This window comes from Lissotriton vulgaris, chromosome 9 (assembly GCF_964263255.1).
Source record: "Lissotriton vulgaris chromosome 9, aLisVul1.2, whole genome shotgun sequence".
Taxonomy (NCBI): Eukaryota; Metazoa; Chordata; class Amphibia; order Caudata; family Salamandridae; genus Lissotriton; species Lissotriton vulgaris.
This window is the reverse complement of record NC_141697.1, coordinates 1,227,846,990-1,227,869,763: the sequence shown is the minus strand read 5'-3', so window position 1 is coordinate 1,227,869,763 and position 22,774 is coordinate 1,227,846,990. Positions and strand designations below refer to the sequence as shown.

At 42.3% G+C, this 22,774-nt stretch overlaps 1 protein-coding gene across 1 annotated transcript in view; it reads right to left on the bottom strand.

Moving 5' to 3' along the window:
- Positions 1 to 22,774, bottom strand: part of IHO1 (interactor of HORMAD1 1) — a 285,901-nt gene that overhangs the window by 154,667 nt on the left and 108,460 nt on the right. The gene's annotated exons all lie outside the window — the stretch shown is intronic.

The following is a 22,774-nucleotide window of genomic DNA, read 5'->3' as shown; positions in this document are numbered from 1 at the left end:
TGAGGATAATATGGCAACATTATCCTTTGTCGTATGTGTTAATAGTACAGTAGGAAAATGTACTTCACTTTAATACTAAATCTCCATCATGGGCATTCTCTCTGGATCCATAAATAGGAGAATATTTCTGCTCTTGTGAGGGTTCCTCAAAACACATTTTACCATATGCTTTTTAATTTTTAAAATTTATTGTAAATAATGAAAGCAAAGCAACAATAACCATAAATTATATTTAATTGAGAACACCACAATTGAGGATTTAATTTAAAAACTGAAATACAAAATAGAAATATAGGGGCCGATTACGATCGCATAGGCAAAAGGGACCGCCCGCCATAGGTGGGGCGGTCCCGCAATACAAATTACGATGTGCCCGAAACATTGGCGGGCGCATCCCGTATTTTTACATTGCTGCGGGCGGCAGCACCCACCACAATGTAAAAATATATGTTTTGCATATGTATGTAGAACGTGACAGGCACCGTGCGGTGCCTGCCACCTTGCACATGCAAATGCAGGGGTACTCCCCACTTGCAGCACCCCACCCCCTTCCTCCCGGTGACCCGCAACGGGCCCCAAAGACATTCACTGCCTGTCTTTTTACAGCGGGATCTCCGCCAAAAAAGACAGGCATCCTAATGCCCCATAGCCTCATTGTACCATTGTCCGCAAGGCGCGTGGAAAAGGACCACCTTGCGGGACCACGGTAGACGGCTTAGTTTGTGCTATACAAATTGCTCATTCATTCATGGATAAAGGGGTCTGAGAACATAGAGATTGTTATACAAATTCCGGAGTCGCAAAGCAGTCCCTGTTTCTGTATAGTGACAGGTTTGTAGGAGTTCTTGTGTTAAAACGGATTTACTGATTTCTTGCAGAGCAAACTGAACTTTTAGTAGGACCTGCAGAATCATGCTCCATTAATATTATTGAAGTAGGGTTTTGCTTGGAAATCCAACCAAAAGGGCTGGGAATGAGAGGGACAGCAAAGGCATGCAAGGGACAGCAGACCATCTCTCTGCGTCAATATAAAAATGTTTAAAGCTGCATCCGACATATTGGAACGTAAATCATTGAAATATGGGCATGTATAAATAACAGTTGGGTGGGGCAGGCAGTGGTCTCTAGACCTCTGCGTGCTCCTGCAATGCTCACATCTCACTTTCTCAAAACAAAAGTGGTACCTCACCGATCATTTTCACCTTGAAATTGATACCAGTCCCTTTAGGGGTGCTTATCAAGTCAATGATTTGTAACTGAAGTACCAAACCATTGTTACATTTCATTGTGAATAGTTATGAAGGAGGGTGGGGTTACCATTTCTTACCCTGTTTACCAAGGATTAGGGAGTAGTAAAGGTGACTTACTTTTAGTCCTAGTTCTGCATTGTAGGACTCTTCATTGAAGTCATAAACATTTGAATGATGTCCAATTGTCTGTGTGGGACTCAGAGCACTGGTACGCGGATATATTGTTCATCCAAAATAACACAGGGTGTGAGGAAACCATTGTCCATAGAATGAATGACAGCACCCTATAGCAGTTTACCAAGAATGGGATTTGTTTCTTGAAAAAACAGCAAGTATATACTGCTAACATTTTAATACTACATTTCAACCTCTTCGATCGGAAATAATGAGGAAAAAATGTGACTTGATGGACTTCTAATCTAAAACTTAGTGAAAAGAGTTGTGTTCCTTTAAGAATCCCAGAAGTTCCATCTGATCCACTAGGCATGCGCCGCCTCCCCACGGCATGGGCAAACGAGACAGGTGTGGAATGTTAAAGTAATGAATTTTGAGGTCAAATCCCCACCGTGCCTTCCATATAAACTTTGAATTAAGTTTGCTGTATTCGGTTTCAAGCACGCACTCGAGTGCAGCCCAACAACGGTGTGACGCTGTTAAGAAGTGAAAGCAAGTGTGGTAATGCACACAGTTGATCACCATGTCAAGAGAACCAGAGTGTGCTCACGAGAAAGGAACCTCCCTATGCTAGGTCCAGCAGACATTGGATCCTGTGGTGGAGTACCTATGCAACTACACTGCGTCAGCAGAAAATGAAGGTGAGCGAGAAGATAGCTTGCAGATTTGCTTGTACAAATACCTCTTAGTGCTAACAAGCAATAGTCCGCACAGAGTACCAGATCTCTAAAAGATTTCTTTAGGAGTGAGAACAAGCAATAGTCCGCACAGAGTACCAGATCTCTAAAAGATTTCTTTAGGAGGCGCGTGTGCCAACGTACCGCAAATTAAAATTCAAAGCATGGCAAAACAGTAAAAGACAGGCATATGCCACGTAATCTTTTGAACTGCTTTAAACAGAAAATAGTAGTGCAGACGATGGGATAGAAACAGAAATGACTTTAAATCAGAAATTACCCAAATTGGAAAAGCTTCAAAAAATAGAATTACAAAAATGAGCGGAAGCTGCAAATATATATATATATATATATATATCAAGGCCGGGGCAACCCGGCTGAAACGCGTCATGTTGTGAGAGGCTTAATAAAATGCACTGAAATTTTGAAAGAACCTTTGTGGTGGTCCGTTCCTGTTGAAGAAGTTCGCTTTTTCTGCTTCAGGAGTTGTTTTCCATATATATATATATATAACCAGTCTGCCTTCACCAACGCGTTTCGGCCTCACACGGCCTTGCTCAGGGTTGAATGACAGTTATATAAGCTATGCTTTTATATCACTCCCCTATTGGCCCATAATGTGGCCTTCTGGGATTTGTAGTATCTGAATGTTATTCTGTCGTAACACAAAATACAGAATATTCCCATTGTTGCTATACAGGCTACATCTATCACAAGTGTATATATCAATTTTCAACGTTTTTGCATATGCTTATACTCTATATATAGTATAATTTTGTTTGTCACCATTATATCTTAACATCTGTATTTCTGGATTTGGTATCCTTTTGCATTTGATGTCAAAATACATTGATATGGTTAAGTATCTCCCTTTGTACATGCATATTATTGGCACAATTGTGCTAAAAAGCGTGAACTAAGATTCAACGTTTAGTACCCTTAACGCAGTTAGTTTGGTTGAGCATGAAGGATTACAAATTATGCGTAATCATTTTTTTTGTTAGTCACTACTTAATATTGTTTCAATTTCCTAAATGTACATAAAGTTCCTCATCATTGTTGAGACCTTTCGGAGTCTTGGTTCATAGCCTAATGGTTTGACTTATGGAGCAGGTAAAAGAGAGGCCAATAGTCTTCTCATTGAGTTAGGTAAAGTAATCCATGAATTCTTTCATCCTCCCATTCCAAATAATGACTAGATTGTCTATATATCTGACCCACAGCAGGATTTTCACCAGTGCTTGTTGGTTCTCTGGTCTCCATGCTATCTCCCTTTCCCACTAGCCCATGGCGGGATTAGCATAGTTCATTGAAAAAGATATCCTCATGGCAGTGCCACACGATTAATGGTACATGTCCTGGTTGAAGAGGAAGACGTTATTTCTTACACACATTTCGATCATTGTTAGTAACTTGGCCGAATGGTGGAACTCAGTTATGTTTCGTTGTTTTAAAAAGTACGTGCAGGCCTGTAGGTCTTGAAGAGAATCACTGTGTCTTCCCAGAGGCCCAAGAATTGTGACCACTGGTCTTCCAATGCTTGCTGAAGAGGCTGTATGCACAGCATGGCATTGGGAAGGAACAATGTGGATGCAGGACGTCATGGATCCAAGTAGAGAGGCCACTTGTCTGGCCAACGGAGAAGGATTGTGGAGGAGAAACCTGCACTTTGGGTTGTCTGAGGACAACATCTCCTTCAAAGGAAACACTCAAGCATTTTTGGTGTCTGGTATCGCTCCTGAGTAGTGAATTGCCAGAGTAGGATTGAGTATGAATTTCCTGAAGTTGATTTGTAATCCCAACTGTTGCAAAACTTGGATGCAGGTTTGAAGATGTTGTTGCGCTAGGAGATGAGAAGGACATTTGATGAGCCAGTTGTCTAAGTAGGGGTAGACGAAAAAATGCATTCTCCTCAGATAAACCTCTGCCACCGACATGCATTTGGAGAACATGTGGGGAGCTGACTTGAGCCCGAAGGGTAAAACCTTGTACTGGTACTGCTTGGATGCTACTCTAAACTGCTTGAACTTCCTGTGTTTTCTGAAAACCGGGATGTTGAAGTAGGCATCCTGGAGGTCGATGGCACACAACCATTCTCCCTAATGGAGTTGGGAGTAGATCTGATGAAGCGTAAGCATCCTGAACCTCTTCTTGCGGATGAACTTGTTCAGGATTCTTAAGTCTACAATGGGTCTGTACTCCCGTTTTGGGCCTTTTTCTTGATTAGAAAATAACTGGAATATATTCCCCAGCCATGTTGAGAGGCTAAAACCTGTTTGATGGCATCTTTTTGTAGCAGAGTTCCTATTTTGGCTTGCAGCACATCTTGAAGAAGAGAAGAAGTCATCTGTGGTGGAATGGTAGGAGGAGGATGAAACTTGAAGTTGATGGGAGTATCCATTCTGAACAATATTGAGAACCCATTGTCGTTTACTTTGTGCCACTCATCCAGGTGCAAAATGACTTCCCCCCCACCGGAGTGGGTACCAGAAAAGGGGGAAGCGGCCGTTCATTGCTTCACTGGAGTTTTGGTACCTGAGGCTGATGCTTAAGAGGCCCCTCGTCCTCTGGCTGGACGGCACAGAGTGGTAGTGAGATCAGGACTGGTGATGATGCTGTGTTGCCCAGTGAGGGGTTTGAACCATCAGCTGGTAAGGACGACGATCATACGGATGGAATTTATTCTGGAAGTCCTTGCGTTTTTCCAGACCCACCTCCTTGAAGGTATCCAGCTCTGCTTTCATCTTTGTCATTTAATCGACAGCATGCATGCCGAACAATGAACTCCCATTGAATGGAAGATTTAGAATTATGTGCTGGGCTTCCGGCTTAAGCCCCGTGAGTCTCAACCAGGAAAAACGAAGTGCACAGATTTCATGGGAATATCCATGGGCTGCCAGAACGGAGGCATCAGCGGCTGCATTGATGACTTGTTTGCCACCAGACCACCCTCTTGGAGGATTTCCTGAAAATTCTGCCTATCCTCCTTTGGCAGTTTTTTCAGTGAATCTAGATAGAGAGTCCAATAGTGCCTTGTTGTAGCTCCCTAACTGTGCAGAGGCCCTGGCGATTTTTATGTAAGATGCAGAAGTGTTACACATTTTCTTTCCAAGAGATTACATACTTTTACTGTCTTTATCAGGGGGTCTGTGGATCTCAAGTTTTTACACCAACTGCTGATACACTGAATCTGTAACAGATGATACTGAGTAAAGGAGTGTAACGCCATATTTGCATTGTTGATGTACAGTTAAAATATACATTAAATTGAATAACAGATGTATTGGATGTAAATGTAAACTATAAAATATAATTGAAAAAAATCAAAAAAATCAGGGGGGACAGTGGATGAAGATAACCCTGTAGGAGCCTTTCTAGTAGCTGCAATGATGACTGAATCAGGCGGGGGATCAGCTCTGAGAAAGAACGGATCCTGATCAGGTGCTTTATATTTTTTAGCAATACAAGAAGGTAAAGGATTTACTGATGAGGGCATTAAGAATGTCTGTAGAGCTGGTTTTAAAAAGCTCAGAACCAGTGGTAGCATCGGTCTGGCTGAAGCTCTGTGATGCAGTGTTTTGAAAATCACAGAAGCCGATGTGACTGGGGCAGGTGTGTCAATATTAAACTTGGTAGCCCTCTAATTAAAACATCATTAAAGGTGACAATGTCGTCCAAAGGTGAGACTCTTGCAGGAAGAGTAGTTAATAGAGTTGGAGAGTAGTCTTGAACGGATGAAGGAGAGGTATCAGTAGACCATGATGGAGATCTATACGTGCGTCAGTGAGATCTCGATGAGTGTGAGTGACGAAATCTGGCTGGAGGACGAGAGGTGTTTTAAAATTTGATCTCCGTTTAGAAATGGACCCTCCTGGAGTGTTCATGGAGGTCTAGCAGTATGCTCTGGAGGAGGGGGAGGAGTGCCCGCTGATTGATACTCTAGAAGGAGAGTAGGTTTGGGAATTATTCAAAACTGGACTGCGATGTGGCATTCTTCATTCCTTTACACTCTGAAGGCACCGTGGCAAGAGGTTTATCGGTGTGTCCTGTTTCTTAGGAGCTGAAGATCCCTACAGTGAAACTTGGACTATGTTGATGCCAGAAGACAAATTTCTACTCTTCGATGTCGAGCGTCTCGGTGCGGATGCTGATTACTGTCCGGAGACCCCAGAGTGACACGTTGCACATTCCTCGACGTCGAAGATTCTCTTTACATCAAACTACGTCGTCTTGAGCCAGACGTCTGCTGCACCTGTGTCGATGTCGACCGGTGGCGAGGAGGTAAAGAGGGAGATAGACTCGAAGTCAAGCCTTGAGTCAACGACGGTTTCGACATCAATATTCTATGATGAGGAGAATGAGATGATGAGAGGTCCGTCTTACACCCTGACAGCGATGCATGAGGCCTCAAAGTCGGTTCTCTTTCGGTCGACAGGACTGCTAATGAACCTCAACGTTGATTTTTCCACTGTTGGATAGATGGAGAACAAACAGGTACGTACCGCGACGTCGATCTCCTACCTCTCGACTCCAACAGCGAATTTTGCTTTGTTTTTTACTCCATTCTTCACTTGTGTGGAGATCTTCCTTGACAGGAGGGCTCTTTGAGAGGGGTTTGAAGGTGGTACCTTTCCACTCTCCTGCCAAGACATCAAGAGAAATCTTTGAGTGAGCCACGTTAAGTTTTTCTAGACAGCTGTTGACAGTAGTAGCACGTCTCAGGATGATGAGGGATGGCAAACACTATACAAATGGAGTGTGGATCTGATTTTGCCATCTTTTTGCTACAGTAAGGGCATTTGTTGAATAAAGAGTGCATTTTCTAATCAATTTTTTTATTTAATCAGAAAATAATTCAAAGTACGAAAAATACTGAAAACCGTCGAATGATTACAAAAAAATCTCTGGACAGCCACTTTTTGACTGAAAAGTCAAAAGTGAAGAGCTCAGTGCTCCAGTATCCTCACAGAAGGAGCCGGAAAAAAGAACTGACATAACTGTCACCTGTGGGGCATGATAGGAGGTGCAGAGAAAGAACATCAACTGAAAAATATCGACGTACAAGAATATCGATTGTTTTAAATATTGAGATAAGTAATATCGATGTTAAAAATATTGGTTCTCATTTTTTTTAGAAATATCGAATTTGTAAATATCGAAAGCAAAAATATTGATGTCATTAATATCGATTTTGTGGTTTCTACATTTTTTTATTTGCATTTTTTTAAGTAAATTTGCATTAGTTAATTTTTATTATATACATACATTTTTTATGCGGAAATAATGTACATTTTTAAATGTTATATATATTTTAGGAGCGGGATGTTGGCTTTTTAGGGGATAAGGGTGAGGGATTAATTTAAAAATGTAGATGTAAAAATATACATTTTAATTACATTTTTATTTAATTTTGGTGTTTAGAGGATAAGGGTGAGTAGTAAATAATAAAAATATATATATATATTTTTGAATTTCAGTTTTGTCAGTTTCTAAATGTATTGTTGATTTGAAAATGTTTAAATTATTTTTTCAAAAATAAGTATTTTACTAATATGTGAAGAATTTAATAAATTATAATTAATATGAACATTTTGTAATTTTTAGATAGATTTATTAGAAATGTAAAAATTAATGTTATTTTTTATGATTTCTATATTTTTTTAAATCATTACATTTGGAAGTCTAAAAAAATTATATTTTTATAAAAAACGTTTGTATTCGTATTACATTAAAAAAGATGTAATTTTGTGTTAAGAATCATATTTTTCGGGTTTGAAATATTAATATAGGGAGGTGGGTTATCTATTATTTTCCTTTATTTAAATTGTTTTTGGTTTTGGAATAGTTTAATATTTTTGTTTACTATCTAGCTCTTTCCCAGAGTTTATTTTGATTTGGAATGATACATCATTATGGTTTACTATTCAGCGCTTTCCCTGAGTTGATTTGGATTTGGAGTTGGAATAGTACATTATTATGGTTTACTATCCAGCACTTTCCCTGAGTTTAGTTGGATTTGGAGTTGGAATAGTACATTATTATGGTTTACTATCCAGCGCTTTCTCTGAGTTTAGTTGGATTTGGAGTTGGAATAGGAAATTATTATGGTTTACTATTCAGTGCTTTCTCTGAGTTTAGTTGGATTTGGAGATGGAATAGTACTTCATTATGGTTTACTATCCAGGGCTTTCCCTGAGTTCATTTGGATTTGGAGTTGGAATAGTAAATTATTATGGTTTACTATTCAGCGCTTTCACTGAGTTTAGTTGGATTTGTAGTTGGAACAGAAAATTATTATGGTTTACTATCCAACGCTTTCCCTGAGTTTAGTTGGATTTGGAATCGAGTTGCAATAGGACATTATCATGGTTTACTATCCAGCGCTTTCCCTGAATTTATTTGGATTTGGAGTTGGAATAGTAAAATATTATGGTTTATTATAAGGTAGTATTGTTGAGTATAGTTATTTTTGTTGTTGGGATTTTAATTCGGGGGTTATTATATAGTTTATTTAATTTGGATTTTTTTTATAGGAATTTCTAATAAAAAGATGTATATGTATATAGTAATAAGTATATGGATATATTAATATTTTTTCCTAAGATTTATTTATGTGAAAACATATATTTTCATTAACTATTACATTTCTTATATTTTTTTAAAGTTAAAAATGTTATTAAAATGTGATAATTCAATTATTTTATAGTGTAAATATTTTATTAATAAACAATACATATTTATAACATTCATTTGTTCGGGGTACATTTTAAACATATAATATTTTTTTATACATACAATTTTTTAAAACATTTTTGAAATATGGTAAAATTGTTTGATAACTTAGGGGCTCACTATGATGGCGGACGGACAGACATCAGTCCGCCCGCCATCATAACGGTGCTGGGACCACCCTCCAGTCTTGCGGCGGTCCCATAAGTCCGATTAGGATGCGCCCACTAGTATCCCGGGCGCATCCTGGCCTTTCAACATTGCGGATGGTGCTGCTGGCTGCAGCACCGTTCACAATGCCAAAATGCCACAATGTGCATTTCCATGCACAACGTGGTAGGCACCACGTGGGCCTGCCCCCTTGTGCATGGGAATGTAGGGGGGTACCATGGGTCCACATCTGGACCGCGCCCAGCGCCAGAACCCCTGGACCCCGCAACCGCCACAACACCAGACTCCACTACGACGCCAGCACCCTCCACGCACTCAACGCCGGCCTACACCTGCTTCCAGGCCACCCCAAAACGGACCCACGGACCTTTCTCCTGCCGCACCTGCAGCTTCACCTGCGACAGAACCACCAAACCTCCAAGGACTGGACCCAACCACCTCCGCTGCATACTCCTCAATTCCCGCTCCGCACGTAAACACGCAGTCGAGCTCTGGGATCTGCTCGACACCTCCGCCCCAGACGTTGCCTTCCTAACCAAGACCTGGTGGAACGACTCCTCGGTGCCCGACATAGCCATTCCGGAATGCTACACGATCACCTGCAGGGATCGCGCCAACGGAACCAGAGGAGGAATATCCATCGTCCACAAGTCTACCCTCAAGGTCGCCACCCACGCAGACGACACCCTCAACACCACCAAACACGTACACTTCCGGATCCACACCGACCCCCAACACCACCCTCAGAGGGACACTCATCTACAGACCCCCCGGACCCCGGGCTCAGTTCAGCGACTCCTTCACCGACCTCGCCAGCACCCACGCACTCGCCTCCACGGAGTATATCCTCCTCGGGGACCTGAACTTCCACCTCGAGAACAACAACAATGCTAACTTCGCCACCCTGATCGCCAACCTCGGCCTCAGACAACTCGTCACCGCACCCACCCACGCCACCGGCCACACGCTGGACCCCGTCTTCTCCACAAGCACCCACGTCGCCTTCGACCACACCACCGAACTCCACTGTACCTACCACCACTGCATCCATTTCACCGTCAAGAAACCAACCACGCACCACTGCACCTAAAAGCTGCTTCGCCGCTGCTGGGGCAAAGTCACTGAAGACCAGCTGATCACCACCCTCGCCCAGAACCCACCCACCGACCTAACCAAGCCAGACACCGCAGCCCGCAACCTCAGACAGTGGATCGACGACTGCGCCAACACCCTCGCTCAGCTCAAGAAACCCTCCAACAGCCGCGCCAGCAGGAGATCCACCTGGTTCACCGACGAACTCCAGATACCAAACGCGCATGCCGGAAACTGGAGAAAATATGGCTCCGCGAACGCACACCTGACAACCATGCAGCCCACAAGGGCGCCACCCACAGACATCACCACCTCATCAGACTAGCCAAGAGATCCTCCTTCAAAGACCGCCTGGATAACAACACACATGACAGCAAAGCGCTCTTCAGCATCGTAAAGGTACTCTCCAACCTCAGCGCCAACATCAACGACATCCCGCCCTCGCAGGAACTGTGCGACTCACTAGCCATCTTCTTCCATCTCAAAATCGGTGACATCCATGACAGCTTCAACACCACGGCTGCCCGACTACGACAGACCCCAGCTCCTCTGTGAACACCACCAGCGCCATCCGCCTGACCTCCTGGTCCAACGTCAACGACGACGAGACACGCAAGGTCATGAACTCCATCCACTCAGGGTCTCAGTCAGACTCGTGCCCACACCACGCATTCAACAAAGCAGACGCAGCCATCGCACCCCAACTACGGAAGGTTATCAACATCTCCTTCAAAACAGCGACATTCCCGGAAAGCTGGAAGCACGTCAACGCCCTCCTCAAGAAGCCAAAGGCGGACCCCAAGAACTTCCGTCCCATCTCCCTACTCTCGTTCCCGGCAAAGGTCATCGAAAAAATCGTCAACAAGCAACTGGCCCACCACCTGGAAGACAACAACATCCTGGACCCATCTCAATCCGGATTCAGATAAAACCACAGCACCTGAGACAGCCCTCATCGCCGCCACAGACTACATCAGGCGCCAACTAGACAACGGTGAAAAATCAGCCCTCTATCTCCTGGACCTGTCAGCCGCCTTCGACACGGTCTGCCATCACACTCTAAAGACACGCCTCCTAGAAGCCGGAATCCAAGAGAAGGCCCTTGACTGGACCACGTCCTTCCTCTCCGGCAGAACCCAGAGTGTCCGCCTCCCACCCTTCCAATCAGAAGCCACCGACATCATCTGCGGCATCCCCCAGGGCTCATCCCTCAGCCCGACTCTGTTCAACATCTACAAGGCCCCCCTCGCACAAGTGGCCCGCCATCACGACCTCAACATCATCTCCTACGCCCACGACACCCAGCTCATCCTCTCCCTCACCAAGGACCCACACACCGATAAAACCAACCTTCACGAGGGAATGAAGGCCGTCGCCGACTGGATGAGGAGTGGCCGTCTGAAGCTGAACTTGGACAAGACGGAGGTCCTCATCCTCGGACCCACCCCCTCAGCCTGGGACAACTCCTGGTGGCAGACCACACTGGGAACAGCACCAACACCCACCGACCATGCACGCAACCTAGGAGTCATCCTGGACACCTCCCTCTCCATGTCTAAGCAGGTCAACGCCGTCCCCTCCTCCTGCTACAACACCCTCCGCATGCTCCGCAGGATCTACAAGTGGATCCCGACCGGAACAAGAAAAACGGTTACACAGGCCCTCGTCAGCAGCAGACTAGACTACGGCAACGCACTCTATGCAGGAATCCCAGCCAAACACCTACAACGACTACAACGCATCCAAAACGCCTCCACCCGACTGATCGTCAACGTACCCTGCCGTAGCCACATCACCCCCCACCTGGGAAACCTACACTGGCTCCCTGTTGACAAGAGGATCACCTTCAAGCACCTCACCCACGCACACAAAGCACTCCACAATGCCGGACCAGCCTACCTGAACAGCAGACTCAGTTTCTACACCCCCACCCGCCAGCTCCGCTTCGCCAGGCTCGCACTCGCCGCTGTTCCCCGCATCCAACGAACGACCTTCGGCGGTAGATCCTTCTCCTCCCTCGCCGCCAGTACCTGGAATACCCTCCCTACCCTCATACGACAGACCCAAGACCTACTCGCCTTCAGAAGACTCCTCAAGACCTGGCTCTTCAAGCAGTAGCAGCAATCCCCTTCCCCTTAGCGCCCCTCACGGGTAAGTAGCGTGCTCTACAAGTACTCTGATTGATTGATTGATTGATGGGTACTCCCCAGTGCATCTACACCCTCCCCCCACACTGAGGGGACACGCAATGGGCCCCCAATTCCAATCCCCGCGAGCCTCTCACCGCCATGGAAAGGAATCTCCTAGGACACATAATAATATGGCGGACGGTGCCTGCTAGGCACCACTACCATATATTAGTGGCCCTTTTGTGGCCGCCAAGCAATCAGTGCGATTGCCAGCGGCGGACGGACCTTGCGTCTGCTGCAATACCCACCGCCATCCTAATTTGCCAGGAGGTAAAATGCTCAGTGATGGTAGAAGGACTGCCACCGCCGGACTGGCGGTGGTGGTCCTTCCGCCATCATAATGAGCCACATAGTCATGGAATGGTAAAGCAAGATTTTATATTTTTTATTATAAACAGTTTCATTGTTATGGTTTCTTATTTTCTGTACATATAAACATTTGTATACATTTTTTTAACATATTTTTACATTTTTGAAAAGTAAAAACATGTACAAGACCTTTTTTTTATTATTTAATATATGGATTATGTTTAATATAATATTTAATATGTTAAATAATTTACAATCTTTGTTACTGAAATTGAATGTATTTTTATTTTTTTACATTTTTATATTTTTTGCACAATTACATTGCATGAAATACACATGTATTTTAATATACATTAAATATTATATTTTAGATGTTTTAATCATATAACAGTTAATGTATATTTTACATTTTTTTACATTTATTTAAAACATTAGGAAAAATAATTGTAATACATAAAGTTGTATATTTTATTTGTAAAAAAATATATATATTTATCATTGTTTCCTATGGGGAGTTAGGGCCAGATGTAGGTAAATCTGAAATACTGATTTCTTAATAGCGAATTTTACCGATTTGCTGTTAAGGAATCAGTAATTCCTATGTAGATAAAGATTCAGTAAAAAATACTGAGTGCTTAATATTCCTTATTACCGAATCGGTAATTGAGAATTGGTAATAAGGAAGTATAGTATAACCTCTGCCTGTATTTGTTTCTAATGACCGAACATATTCTTACTGCATACCCCTCACATTCTTAGAATTGTGTCAAACAGAGTGTTTATCTTTTTTGATTTTCACAGATACCGCCCCTGAAGAAGGGCCAGGGGGCCCGAAATGCATAGGGCATCACTAAGAAATGTACAAACTGCTTAATGTTTGATTTGTAAAAGTGTTACCATTATCCAATGAGAATCACAATTGGTTGAACTATATGTCTTTCTTTGATAAGATTTAAGTAAAATGATCATGCAACAATGTTTTTGTGGATCAAAATTTTTTTATTGAATGTTGAAATGACATGTATAATTGGTTTAGAATTATGAACACTAATCAAATTTAGCACTCCAGCAGGTAACGCAACAGTGCGCATTAGGACAAGCGGTGACGCTTGTATTTTTCTAATAAGGAATACCTACCAATTCATTTCTATGGACTTGCAGGCCCATAGGAATGAATGTGAAGACATTCAGTATTAGCGATTCGGTATTACTGAATCAGTAATACCGGGAGGTATTTCAAGGGTGCCAGGGTGTCCAAAGGACACCCTGTTGCATGCTGAAATGTGCATGGGTGCACATTTGGCGCATATACATGCCCTAAGGGCATGGATGTGTGCCACATGGTACTTTAAAAAAAGCAAAAAAGTGCTTTTTTAAAGGAAATCGGTAATTACCACCAATTTGAAGTTGGTGGTAATTACCGATTTCTTAATCAATCAATCAATCAATCAATCACAGCATTTATATAGCGCGCTACTCACCCGGAGGGTCTCAAGGCGCTTGGGGAGAGGGTTCCGCTACTGCTCGAACAGCCAGGTCTTGAGCTGCTTCCTGAAGGCGAGGTGGTCTTGGGTCAGGCGGAGGTGGGTCGGGAGGGAGTTCCACGTCTTGGCGGCGAGGTAGGAGAAGGATCTTCCTCCTGTGGTGGCTCTTCGGATGCGGGGGACGGCGGCGAGGGCGTGGTTGGTTGACCGAAGCTGGCGTGTGGGAGTGTAGAAGTTGATGGGGCTGTTGAGGTATCTTGGGCCTTGGTTGTGTAGGGCTTTGTGTGCGTGGGTGAGGAGTCGGAACATGATTCTTTTGTTGACCGGGAGCCAGTGCAGGTCTCTCAGGTGTCCGGAGATGTGGCTGTGTCGGGGGATGTCCAGGATGAGTCTTGCTGAGGCGTTCTAGATTCGCTGGAGTCTCTTCTGGAGTCTGGCAGTGGTTCCGGCGTAGAGGGAGTTGCCGTAGTCCAGTCGGCTGGTGACGAGGGCCTGGGTGACCGTCTTCCTGGTCTCGGTGGGGATCCACCGGAAGATCTTACGTAGCATGCGCAGGATGTTGAAGCATGACGAGGAGACGGCGTTGACTTGTCTGGCCATGGAGAGGGAGGAGTCCAGGATGAAGCCCAGGTTGCGTGCGTGGTCTGTTGGTTTGGGTGCGCTGCCTAGGGCGGGGGGCCACCAGGAGTCGTCCCAGGCGGAGGGCGCAGATCCCAGGATGAGGACTTCCGTCTTGTCTGAGTTCAGTTTCAGGCGGCTGTTCTTCATCCACACGGCTACGTCTTTCATCCCCTCGTGTAGGCTGGCTCTGGCGGTGGCGGGGTCGTTGGTGAGGGACAGAATCAGCTGGGTGTTGTCGGCGTAAGAGATGATGTTGAGGTTGTGTTGGCGTGCGATGGCCGCAAGGGGGCTCATGTAGACATTGAAGACCGTGGGGCTGAGCGAGGAGCCTTGGGGAACGCCGCAGATGACTTCGGTGGCTTCTGATCTGAACGGGGCGAGGCTCAAAAGCACTCTTTAATGTGCTTCCTAAATTGCATTTAAGTAATCGGTATTACCGATTCCTTAAATGCAAGAGGAATAAGGAATAGGTATTAAGGAATCGGTATTTACTGATTCCTTATTTACCGATTCCTTACCTACATTAGGAATGGCTAAATACCGGTCGATAATGCTGAAATTTACCGAATTTCAGCGTTACAGACCGGTACTTAGCCACCAACATCGGGTCCTTAGTCTTTTTTTCATTTCAATTATGCCGCCATTTATTTGTTTCTCACTTTTCTTTCTATGGGTTTTATTTTTAGGTCATTTTGCAAGATGGAACATCGCGGTTGGGAGCTGCTTTTCGTCCGTTCAGGTAACTATAATTTTATATAATTTTAAGTTTTAGGGTAGGGGTAAGGTAGTAGTAGTGTAAAGAGATTTGGTAGGGTGTTGTTTGATGGTCTTTGGTGTAGTTAGGTGTTGTTTTGGTAGTTAAGGGGCCCAATATGATGGGGGAGGACTTTGTCTTCTCGCCACTGTAACAGTAAACGGGACCGACTGCCTTAGGAGCGGCGGTCCCGCTATGCCAATTCGGATGTGACTGCCACCCTGGCGGTTGCATCCAGCACATTTTACATTGTGGCGGGCAGTCCTGTCAGCAGCACTCACCGCAATGCAAAAACTGCATGTTGTGTAATGGTGTGCACAACGTGACAGGCACATCATGGTGCCTGACACCTTGTGCATGCCAATGAAGGGGGGTACCCCCCAAGTGCAGGCATCCACCCCATCAACCTCCCACACCCCCGGGGGCCCGTAACAGGCCCCTGAAGGCATTCTCTGCATGGCTTTCCTTGGCACAGTCTCCGCCATGGAAAGGCATGTCACCACAGGCATGCTAATATGGATGGTGGTGCCTGCAAGGCACCGCCCCCATGTTATGGGCCTTTTCCACCCAGCAGGCATTTATGACGATTGCCTACCAGCGGTAAAGCAGAGGACGGTCTTTCCGTCTGCCGCGGTACCCCCGCCATGCTAATGTGGTGGGGGTAAATGGCCGTCGGGCGGTGAGTTTTGGCTGGCGGATCCCCACTGCCAGTCGGGCGGTGGCTATCCGCCCACCATGATATTAGGCACCTTAATGTTTTTTGTGTTGGAGATAGTGTTGGAAATCATTAGCGTGTTAGGTAGTGTTAGTGATGTGTTTATTACATGTATTGTGGTGTTTTTAATGTTGGTAGTGATGCTTGTGGTTTTGAATTTGTGTTGTGGGTGGGTGTTGTTTACTTTTTTGTTACAGATATTGGGTTTGCGGAATGGTTCAATTTACTGACTTTTTTTCTTTTTTAAAGGTAACTGTTACTCTTGTTTATTAACAAGTTATTTGACAGTTCCTTTTTTTCAGGGTTGTTGGAGCGTTTTTTTTATACACTATTTTGTTTTTTTTTAGGGTTTCCTTATAAAGAGGATTGCAGCGTTGGATTCAATTTTTAGAGTTGTATTTGCCAATTTATTTTTGGGCTTTGAAAAGAATTGGATTTTATTTTTTTGGTTTGCTGAGGATTTTATTGTTTGAGAATATTCTACTGATAAATAACAGAGTTATTTTTTTTATTATGGGTGGGAAATGTATCTTTTTTTGTTTATTTTTCATTTAATATTTATTTTATGTCATATCATTTTTTGATAGATTCCAAATTTGATAAATATTTGTAAACAAATATTTTAATGATGTTTTTATGTGCCATAGTTGGAATATTTAAATAATGTTTAGTACTTTGTTCAGTTTAAAGAATTGATTTTGCTACCATATCAAGGTATGATAGACCTTGTGTAGTTGGATATAATTTATTTTTTTGTTGCAGGTATTTGTCCATCGTTTTAGTTTGTTTGCTTAGTTTAGGGCCTATTTTGCTAAGTGATTGCTAAAGTCTGAGTTCTTGGTTGCTCCGTTCTTTTATAATTGCTTCAATTAGTTTATGTATTGTTGTTTGTCCCCTTTCTAGGGGCCTATTCTGATGTCGGACGGACTCTGGTCTGTCCGACATCGGTCAGGAGCTGTAACCGACCGACCTGCTGTCGTCGGTTACAGCCCTGCTAGTACAATGCAACCGAACAGGGTTCGTCGCACTTGTATACTTCCCAATGCAAGCATGTATTCGGAGCGGAATGCATGCCTGCATTGAGAAAAGCAGGGGTGCAGTTCATCCCTGCAACCTGTGGCCCGCACCCCAAGGTGCCTGCCACCGGGTACAGAGATCCACAGAGTGGCACCCATTTGGCAGCCTTGCACCCATGGGGGCCTTAATGGGGCCCCCAAACCAAAGACAGTTTCCGACTGCCTTTTCGTGCAGGAACCGGCATGAAAAGGCAGTGAAAAACTGCCATCGTACTCCCTCGGTCGAGGAGGCGGCCGGGGGAGTGTTGAGGGATTTCCAGGCGGCAGACGGGTTCTCCGAGCCTGTAGTCCGCAATCCGGAAATCCGAGTCAGATTCCTTTCTGACCGAGCCCATCAGAACGGTTTGGTCGGAAAGGAATCTGGGCGACACGTTCCGGTTCGGTCGGAAGGGCTCCGACCATTGTTCGGAACCCTTCCGACCGAAACCGGAATCGACCCCCTTTGTGGCTTGGAAGGCATTATGCCATCCTTCCACCGCGTTGTTTGTTTTGGCTTTTTGAGCCATGGTACTGGCGTATACGTTCCAGCAGGGGATCTGAAATTTAGGTTGTCTGCCCTTACCTATGCAACCTTCCCACCAAGGTGTCTTCGAAGTAGTCTAGGAAGGAAATTAGTTCAGATTTGTTAGCTTGACAGAAAGGACTTTCCATAAGTAAGTTATAGTGATTGGCTATTTCGGTAGTTGCGACATAGGCCAGGGCAATTTTTTTTTTATTTGATAAGCAAAGTTGCCTCCATATACTCTGATTAAAGTGGTAATAGCACCCTTATATTGCAGTGTGTGGGTATGGTTTGAGGATGGTTTGAAGCATTGCCTGCTCAAAGTCTATTATTATTCTTTGGGGACAGTAGTTTTCTGTGAGTTGTTTTATTGAAGTTAGCAGATATTTGTTTCTTCATATTCTCCATGGATAGTATCCAGCTAATAGAATGGTTTTGGGCAAACTTTAAAGGTACCTTCCATCCTCCACGTTGCACAGTTCTTAAGTTTTTGTAAACTTGTATTGTTGAAAACAATTATTTTTTCATGACTTTCAATGTCATAAATATGGATTTTTTCTTCTTTGTAGGTGATGGTGTACTCAGGAAGTATTACAATTTCTCTTAAAGTTTGGGGGATAGGTGGAGTTTGAGATGTAGCTCTCTTAGTACTTGCAATTAGTCTTTTTAAATTGGGGAATGAAGATAGTTGTCCTGTGACATGTTCCGGCAGTCTAGTTAGAAAATGATTCAGTACTTGAGGGCTTGTTTGTTGGGAGCTTGTGCTTGCTTCGCTTATTGTTTCTATGGCATCTCTTATTTCAACTTCAGTTAGGTTTAGGGGATGGTTGTGTTCTCTAACATTTACAGCATTAGTATCTATTGTAGTGGCTCTCCAGTAACAGGCATTGGAATAATATTTGCTACATTTGCAGTGTGTTTTATTTTCAATAACTTTTTCTTTGGTATAAGTGTAACCAATATAGTAAAGAATTAGTTTCCCCTTTTGCGATGAAATTAACTTTGCTCCTTCAGTCATTTTTTGGGGTATATCTGTAAATATATGCACATTTATGTTTAATAATTATGCAATGTTAAATAATAAGCATGCTAGTATAATTAGTGTTATATACATTATACTTACATTAGCGTTGCTTTACTTTTGTTGATGATATGTAATATTTTTATTAAATTGTATCTTTTTATCTTTAATAGGAAAACAATTAATATTTACAAGTTGTTGGTGACTTTAATTTTGTGGATGTTGATTGTAGGTGCAGTTTGTAGAAGCTGAGAGTAAAAAAGAATGTATTAGTTAAATGTGGTTTTTTTGTTTATTGTTTATTATGTTGTGCAATTTGTTAGTTCTTTTGTATACTTACTTTGTTTGATTTTTTTCTTATGTAGATTTTGTCGTTTTCTTCCAAGTTGTGTGCTGTAACTTTTTTGGGTGGAGTTATATTAAAGAATAAGCTGTGAAGTAAAAGTAGAAATGTTAGATTATTAGTTTCTTACATTATTTACAATATTTATGAACATGCTTAAAGTTAAAGAATTGCAATTTAACAGTTGCAATTTCTGATGTATATAGTATTTTCTAAAAAAATGATAAGTATACTGAATTCATAATAGGGAGTATAATATTTTTTTAATTATTCCTAGGGGTTTAGAGGTTCATAGTAATTAATTTGAAACAAATCCTAGTTTGAAAATATTTATTTTGCTACTGCTTTTTCAGTTGATGTATTTTAAAAGCATTTTCATTTGTTATTAATGAGGCTTTTTTGATAATTGCATTGTTTGTGAACCTTAATAACAGTGAGGTATGTGCTAATTACATTATATTTTAAACATTTTGTAATACAAAATATATACTTACTAATTTTCTATTATGTAGTTGTTTTTGTTGATGTTTAGTGGAATTTTGTGGCAGCTGTAAAGAGAAAAAGCATTTGTTAGCTATGTTTAGTATTTGTATTACGTTTTAAAAATTACAATATTGTAGTTTATTTTTAGGTTGATTTAAATATATTTTTAATGATTTTGAGTTAAGTTTGGTAGGAGTTAAAATGTTTATTCTATATTTTCTCAATGTATTTCTTATGAAGTCTTATCTGTTGATCTCTCCATCACTAGCACCTTTTCCACTCAAAGCATGTTAAAACAACTCCTATACATTTCTAAGCGAGAAATCAATCTGCGCCTGCACGCAGGCACTTTGAACAGGCACCACAAAGATCAGAGGATCCCCAGAGGATTACAAATTCCATTGAAGCACACCCTTTTTAGGAACAACCCAAAATTCACAGAGCAATGATATGCAATCCTCAATAAGTGTTCCCTTGACTTAATCTTATTGATTGTCGAGGAACTATCCAAAGTCATTGAAGATCTAGACAAGAAAATCAAACAACTACAACGTGAATTAAGCAGAAACATATCCAAGGATGAACTAGATAAAGCTCTTAATGGCATCAATATACAACTTGAAGCATATGCAAAAGAAATTTATGAAAGAAAAATAAGGAAGTACAAGAGGGATACAATTGATTACAAATTGGGTGAAGTTTACAATTGGGAGGAAATATACGCCCAACAGAGACATCTTTCTCCAACAGGTCTTCCGACGAAGGCAGCACTACATCCAATGAATTGTCTCAGAGATGGGGAAGGAGGAGCGACAGACCGAGAAAAGATCTCCCATCAAGAACAGAAATCACACCGAGCACATCATCTGGCACTGCTGCCAGGTTGCATTTTTTAGAGAGAGGTCAAACTCCAGATGTCGAACCCAGAGGGGAAAAGGTGCCCAAAGGAACAAACTTACCTATTGCCAAATCAACACGGAGTCAAAGAGTCTGATCATCAATATCTCCAGCACTACGTTAACCGATTTCCAATTAGTGACACTACAAAAGGGGGCATCATTTGTATCTACGTACCACTCCAATGAACTAGAAACGGAAGTGAGCTTATTCAAGTTCATGAGAAATGTATGCTTGAAGCATTTTTTTAAGAATGTGATGACACCAACATCAACAGCTTCAGATGACACCTTAATGGGATTGAGAAGCAAGAGCACTTTTATGGCTCCCACCAGCCACAAGATATTTGATTCTTTCGAAACCATAGTCAGGAATGAACTTAAGGATTTATTCCGCAAACCCATCCCAAAAGGGATGAACTTTAGCAGGAAAGAAAAACAAGCTATCACCCAATTAACCAACAATAAGGACATTTGGTGTTGCAAAGCAGTAAGGGTGGTGCACTTGTTATCTCAGATTCCGCATTCTACAACCAAAGCGTAAAAGACCACGTTCATGACATCAACCTTTACATGAAGCTACCCACGAATCCGACAGTAGAATTTGCCAGTTTTGAAAAACGTTATTGACAAAGCCTGTCTGAATGGGGTAATTACTGAGAAGGACTGTAAATATTTGATTTAGGACCATCCCAAGAGCCCTCATTTATATATGCTGCTGAAGGTCCATAGAAATCTACATTAACGTCCGTTCCGTTCCATTGTTTCCACTAAGAATTCGATCCATGAACCCACCGGCAAGTACCTAGAAAGGCACTTACAACTGATTGTTAAACAGATGACAACATATATACGTGACACCACCGATTTCTTGAACAAATTGAATGACATATCTCTGGATACTGAAATGATGATTACACTATGTACCATCGATGTATGCTCACTATACACATCTATTCTTCACAACAGAGGCATTGAAGCGATAGAATCTTTTTTTATCGATCACAACATTAAACAAGGTCAAAAACATTTTTTGTTGGAACTTCTTCAATTAACTTTGTATCACAGCTATTTTCAATGGAATGGTGAATTTTTTTTACAACTGTCCGGCACTTCTATGGGCAATTGCGCTGCTACGCAAACCTGTTCATGTATCGATTGGAGAAGGATAACATCCTATCAAACCTCCCCTGGTCAAGGAAAATGTTGAAATATTGGCGTTACATCGATGACATTTTCTTAATATGGGAGGGTCCTCCCGATGAAATACAAGAATTCATTGAATATATCAGCAACATTGATGACCACATCCAATTTACTCATTCTACAAGCACAGAAAAGATTGCATGCCTTGACATTCTTGTTATCTGTCGGGACAACCGTTTTGAAACTGATGTTTTTACCAAGAGTACTGACAGAAACAATTCTTTACATTTTGATAGTTGTCATCAGATGGCGTTGAAAAGACATTTGCCTTACTCGCAACTGTAGAGAATTAAAAGAATTTCCTCAAATCCCAAGGTTTATGAAAACAACAAAGTCAACATTCTCAATAGATTCAAAGACAGAAAATATCCAGCTCAAATCCTTGAAGCAGCTGCTGAAAGAGCAGATCAAATAGCCCGGAAGGATCTATAAGCTCCTAAAAAACTAGACAAAACCAGCACCAGACCAGTGTTTGTGTCCAAATTTTCTACCAGAAGCTACCAGATTAAACAAAATCTTACTTAAACACTGGCCCATGATACAAAAAGAAGTAGACTTTAAAGGCATCTTCGATTACATTTCACTATACGCGTACCAGTGCACAAGAAACATCAAAGAAGTTCTTGATACAGTACCACAAGCCAAAGAAACTGCTTATAAAGGAACTATATCTTGCATGAACTGTGGTCATTGCAATAACATAATTCGAGGGACAAGTAAGACCCATCCCACCATGGGTACACCCATTAAATTGTTTACCACAGCGACTTGTGATTCCAAAAATCTCATCTACTTGCTGAAGTGCCCGTGTGGACTCACTTACGTAAGAAAGACAGAACGAAAAATAAAAACTTGAATAACAGAACAAAAAGCACCATAAAAAAACCAAATAGAGAAAGCTCCAGTTTCTGCGCACTTTTCTACATACAAACATAACGTGAGCCAATTAAGATTCTTGAATTTGGAAGTTGTCCCCATGAAGGAGGGCATTGACAATAGACTTTTACAACGTGAACTATACTGGATAAAAAAACTGGATTTTCGCCAGCCGAAGGGACTGAATGAACACTTAGAATTTGGCA